Below are 6,747 nucleotides of genomic sequence, written 5' to 3'. Positions count from 1 at the left end.
CTCTGTCTCTAATGAATAAATAAATAAAATATTTTTAAAAAAAAGAAAAAAATTCTCGGGGCGCCTGGGTGGCTCAGTCGTTAAGCGTCTGCCTTCGGCTCAGGTCATGATCCCAGGGTCCTGGGATCGAGCCCCGCATCGGGCTCCCTGCTCCTTGAGAGCCTGCTTCTCCCTCTGCCTCTCTCTCTCTGTCTCTAATGAATAAATAAATAAAATATTAAAAAAAAAAATTCTCGGGGCGCCTGGGTGGCTCAGTCGTTAAGCGTCTGCCTTCGGCTCAGGTCATGATCCCAGGGTCCTGGGATCGAGTCCCGCATCCGGCTCTCTGCTCGGCCGGGAGCCTGCTTCTCCCTCTCCCACTCCCCCTGCTTGTGTTCCCTCTCTAGCTGTCTCTCTCTCTCTCTCTGTCAAATAAATAAAATAAAATCTTTAAAAAAAAAATGTTCAGGGAGGTAGGGTTGATTTCGAGTTTAATGAGGAAGAAAAAGAAACTCAGAGAAACGGAAGATACTTACCATAACTCATACATCCAGGGAGTAGCTGAAATTCCAAGGTCGGTCTCTTTGACCCTCGACCTAAATTACCCCACATGCTGAGCCTGCATCGTAAGGGGAGAGGAGACAGTCTCTCCAAGAAAAAAAATAGTTGTTGGGCAGCATCGAAGAGAAACTAATTCTTAGACTGGGGATATAGAGTTGAGTGAACCCCCATTACTTTGAATTCTTTGCAATATCTGTGAGGAAGTGTTTCTCAAAAGGCTTGAAGGGAAAATTCATCATTCTCAGGGTCCTCAGGAAAAAAGGATGCTGCGTGTTCAGTTGGATTTGGGAACTGCTGCAACCTGTATCCTTTCTTGAAGAGTCAAAATATTCGTTTTATAGTAAGAGCTCTGAGAGGTAAAGAACTCTGTTTAAATTGATTTATCTAAGGCTTCATGCAGAATTTTTCTTGTAGCACATCTAACACCCAGTGAAAGGAGGTAGAAAGTGTCCTAGCCAGTCATTGTGAGGAGTCATTAATGGGTTTTAAGCAGGACATTGACCCTGTCGGTCGGATTTGCATTCTGACACAGGACTTGGCAGGTGGGGTTTGGGACTGGGAAGGACTGAATATGAAGAGCAGCCACAACCTGAAATAAAATATCTGGGGGAATAGGAATAAAGAGAGAGAGAGAGAGAGAGAGATAAAATGGAAAAATATTTAGGAAGTAAAATTAACAGGACTTGGAGAAAGATTTGATACAGGAAAGTAATAAATAGCAAAATAATCTGCAGATTTCTAGCTTAGGGGGCTGAGTAGATGTTGTAGCATATGAGAGAGAGAAATTAGTTTAAGTTTTAAATTCAGTGCTTTCCAAATGTATTTAAATCTAGCCTTATAATAATAATAATAATAATTATTATTATTATAATTTGGATATCCGATGGAACCGATGTCCTGCAGAACACACTTTCTGAAACAATGCCATGGGACGCTTAAGCCTCAGAAAGGCAACTGGCCCAGAAAATCTGCTCGACATCATCCAATTTTTACAGGGGAAATCCTGAGAAAAATCTTATTGAAACAAACGAATGTTGCAGGATAAGTTAATGGTGCAAAAATAATTTAAAGCGACATGTAAACTGAACTGAAGAGAAAACCCTGATCTTTTCTGCCGCTCTGAGATCTAGAGCAAAGGGTGAGCAAACTAGAGCTCTCAGGTCAAATCCAGCCAATTTTTGTAAATTCAGCCCACCACCTATTTTTGTATTTTTTGTATTTTTTGTATTTTATTGGAACATAGCTGTACTCCTCTATTTATATATTGTCAGTGGCCACTTTCATGCACCGATGGGAGCATTGAGTAGGTGTCACAGAGACTGAATGGCCTACAGAGTTTAAAACATTTATTATGTGCACCTTAACAGAAAAGTTTGTGAAACCTTGAGCCAGTGAACTGTGAAGCACATTGGAGATGCTTGTAAAAAAAATCAGCAAATTGATACATTGAAATCCAAGAATATGAACACCAATACATTTGCAACCTGTTTCTTCAGGCTACACCAGCTGATGAGGACAAAGAAATCACCACGAAGAAATCCAAAGTGGAGTTCTCTGGTCCAGCTCCCACTCTGCTTGCAGAAACTCAGGAACACATAACTACCAAGGTTTATGTACACTTGGCATTCACCAGCTCCCCCACCTCCATTCCTGCCATTGTCCCCCCACTTCTCTGGCTCCCACTCCCCCTAGCAGGCTGGCCCAGGTAGCGACTAACAAACACCACCTTGGTGCTTCCTGGAGCCTCGATCAGTTAGGAATGCATTCAGCGGCAAATAGGAGATTCTTTCTATATAGAGGTGTCACACACACACACACACACACACAAATAGGTGTTTCTACAATCAAAAAAAAAAAAAAATCTAGCCTTAAGCATCCAGAGCTGGTTCCAACCAGGAAAGAGAAAGGAGGAAGAACGGCAAAGGGCTGCTGGAGCTTTCCAGCCCAAATTGTCTTTTTCAAAGACTTTCCTGGTAGCCCAACCTAATGGCTTCCACTAACACCTCATGACTCAGAACAAGCTCACATGGGAATCTCTTCCTGCAAGGGAATCTGGAAAGATGAGTGTGTAAGCTTTCCAACCCATATAGTAGTTGAAGGAAAAGGACACTGGGAATGGCTTTGGGAGTAGCCAAACTACAGTATCTGGCTCAGTTCCTTTGCTTTGTTCCATTCTCCAACACTTCTCACCGTTCTTGGTCCAAGCAAAGACATTGCCTCCCACTCCTGTTGGTGCCTCCACATCGACGTGAGCCCCACAGAGTCCTGTTGACTGGGTTCAGCAACTTATAGAGATGTAGAGGCTGTGGCCTTGTGTTTGCCATTGGCCTTGACTTTGCCATCATCTCTCCTCCTTTCTCATTCTAAAGCTTGAAAGAATCTTGAACGTGTACCAGGTCTCTTGAAGAAAACTCTTTCTGATGTCCTCCCTAGCATCTCATGTTAGTTAATCTCTGGAAGGACTTCCGGATATCTCCAAACAAGGCTGAATCTATAGGTTGTGTACAGCTCAGGATCCCCCTCTGTGATCCTCACAAATCAAAAGTGGATGGAAATATGTTCAGAACACCAGTGCTCAGGGCTTAGGTGGGGCTATGGAAGGGAGTATTTATGAAATCCATACCATTTGCATAAGTTTAAGGTCTACATTTTAATGATAAAATGTTGAATATTTAATATAACGTAAAATATTAAAGTCTGTATTTTAATTACAGATATTTCACCTTTTTAAAACCAGACCAGACAGAAATTCTTGGAAACATAGGGACTAGTACAACATCATGTTCTTAAATTTAATAAGAATCTGTACTTAGAGGGTGGATGAATGGTTGGTTGGTTGACTAATGTTTGGTTAAAGTCTATACTAAAAAAATACAAAATATGTACTATTTATTGCATATTAAAAAAATAATCTGCCTTCAAATCAATCAGATAGAGTTTTTATTCTCTAAATTAAAGAAGTTTTACTCAACTCAAATGCATCACAAAATAAATATTTACACCTTTACTAAATACATTGCTTTGGTCACATGTGACACTAACTAGGAATCTAACATTATAACATAATAATAAATTTTGGTACAGAAGATTCAAATTCAACTCATATGCATTATCTCATTTGACTTTCACAATTATTTAGTCACTCCATTTTCTGCAGACTGGATCAGCCACCTCAGAAACATGGCTCCAAATTTAAGGGGCACTAGTTAACGGCTCCCTACCTCCCCCAAATATTTTTGCAACCAGCTCACTAATGCTTGACATATTTTCTTAAGAGATAAATCTTTCATTCCACAATTAGAAAGAAGACCAAGCAAATTTCACACACAGGTGTGAAGGCTATGCACAGATGAAGGGTTCAGGCTCTAGACAGGCCAATGGATCCAACATGAGCTCAACCATTGTTATGTTTTCTCTTCTGTAAAATGGGATGATAATTCTCTGTACCTCGTGTGTTCTTTTTCCACGATTAAATAAAATAATATTTACAAAGCACTTAGTGAGCCTGGTAGCTAGGAAGGACTCCATAAATGTTAGTTGTTCTTGTTCTTGAACTCATGGGAAAAGGAGAGAGAGTGAAAAGAGCACCAAGGTATCTAAGGGGAGAAGAGATATATTCCACAAAGGAGAAAAGAACACCAGAAGAATATAGAAGTTCCTGTGGCACATAATGGACAAAGAGGCCAAACTTCCCGATTTTTACAGTTCAGTCGGTGGGCCAGCCAAGGGCTCATGGGCAGTGGAGTCTGACTCACGGGGGGAGGCAGTGCAACAATCCACCACCAGATGGCAGCATAGAGCTACTACCATTTTCACCCTCGGGCAGCATTGCAGTTTCATCCTGCTGAGCTGAGTATGACGTTCCAAAGAATTGGGTTCACAGCAGTGCAAATCGGAATTATCCCAGCCAGACTCTCGAATGCACCAAGCCCTGAGTGCTAGTGTTCCTGAAATCCTATTTCCATCCACATTCCCTCCCTCTACCTTTTCTTCTTGCTGTTCTTGGGAAGATGGAACGACTGAGTAAATCTGATTTACTCAAACAAGAATCAGTCTACACCCAAAGTAAAGAATTGTAGGGTCCGCTCTGCAGTAAGCATTTTATCTGTTCTTTCTAAACCCATAGTACTTCAGTTATGGCTAAAACTTTTATTACAACAAACCACCCTTTGCTGTGCTTAACAGCACCACCAGTGACAGGCAACCCACATTCTGACAAGAGCAGTTCAAAAACAAAGATGCCACAGAAACCCCCAATTGCTTTTTGGTAGAAAAGTCAAGCATTGTTCCATCAACATCTCTTAAGACCAATTTTCTGATACTGAGTAGCTTCTAAATGGATTCCTATAATTAAAGCATATTTCATCCCCAAACCCAAAATCTTTATGAATTTTCATTGTAGATCCAGAGAAATAGGTCCTTTTCCTTTATAGCCACAATTAGGAATAACAATGTGATCTATCCACCATAGATCAAAATATTGTAGGGCCATCATTCTAAATATGTTCATTTTTAATTGGGACCAAGGAAGTCATTCAAGGAGAAGTTCACAGGTATATATAATATCCCCCGAATGCTATAATTTACATTTGGTGCTTAGATTTAGTCAACAGATGTGAAAAATATATGTATCCAAATCATTCCTTAGAAACTATACACATGCAGAAGCTGAAAATATTATTCCTGCTTAGGTCAATATTCCCTTACACTTGAAACATTCCCCTCATCTGAATTTTCACCGTGATAAGACTCAGCCTGGTACTTCAGTATATTCACATCCCATTTCTGTAGGTATGCCCAACTTGAATATGGATTAAATGGGAACCCATGTCAATTTAAAAAGTATTTCCAAAACTGTTTTTCAATAACGACACTACAGTGAGCTGAAGACAAAAAAAAAAATCACTATTTGAAATATGGGTTCTTATCCTAAAGTTAATATCACCAGTAATTAACTTTTTCAGCAATAATAACAAGCCACAAAATGTGTCTCTTAAAATGATGTGCTGAGAAGGCTGTTGTTCTCAGGTGGGACTGCTTGCAAAAAGCATGACCTGAATCCAGTTATGAGGAAATCATGGGTAAACCCCATTTGAGAAACATTCTACAAATAATCGGGCTGTACCTTTAAAAATGTTACTCATGGAAGGCAAAAGAAGGAGGAAAAACTGATCCAGGTCAAAGAAAACCAAAGAGACATGAAAACGAAATACAACATGTGATTCTGGATTGGATCTCAGACCAAGAAGAAAAAAATCGCAGTCTAGGACACTTCTGGGACCATCGTGTGAAATTCACACAAGATCTATAGATTGGGCATTAATCATGTATGGATGTAAAGTTTCCTGATTTTGAGAATCGCACGTGGTTGTATAAGTGGATGTCCTGTTCTTAGGAAATATACACTAAGCTTTTAGGAATAAAAAGCTATGAACTCTCAAATGACTCAAAGAATATATAATTTTTATGTGTGTAAAATACACATAAGAGAGGGGAAGTACAAACATAGCAAATGTTAACAATTGGTGGATCTGAGTGAAGAGTATATCAAAGTCCTTTACTATTTCTGCAACTTTTCTATAAATTTGAAATCGTTTCAAATAAAAGGTAATCCACTAAAAAAAAGTAGCCAGAAAATCATTCCAGACTCAGATCCAGTAAAGCAATTTTGACTTTATTCTTTTCTTAATAAAACAACATGTACCAAGGGGGGGAAAGGGGAAAATTTTAAAAGAAAATAAGATGGCCCACAACCCACACCCCTATCCTGCAGGTGCTCTCCCGTCTCCAAGGTTCCTCCCCTGTTTTTGCTGCCATGCACTTTTGTACCCTTTCTGTGGTTGCTCCAAGCCTCCACCTAAGCCTCCACCATCTCTTAACTAGAGATTGGGCTCCCTGCCTCTACCTGTCCCCTGTCCATCCATTCTCACCAGAGCAGCCAACATGTGTCCTTTTGTGTTCAGCACTTGCGGGGAAGTTGGACACATTCGCCAAAAACAAATAAAACTCACCGGAGTAGAGATTTTGGCAAAATACATAATGAAGTGTCTGGATAAGTATGTTGGCATTTGAAGACATCCAACTTTGTTTACGATCAGCAAATTCCCTTCTACTCTCGCTCATCCCTAGGGTTGACCTTCTGCCAAATGCCCTCAACTCTAATTTTCTCCTCCCCTCTCTTGAGTGGGCTGCCCAAATTCTACCTTA

Source organism: Leptonychotes weddellii, chromosome 4, assembly GCF_054177405.1.
Source record: "Leptonychotes weddellii isolate Sample4059 chromosome 4, ASM5417740v2, whole genome shotgun sequence".
NCBI lineage: Eukaryota > Metazoa > Chordata > Mammalia > Carnivora > Phocidae > Leptonychotes > Leptonychotes weddellii.
The sequence above is the reverse complement of the archived record's forward strand: the minus strand, read 5'-3'. Positions refer to the sequence as shown.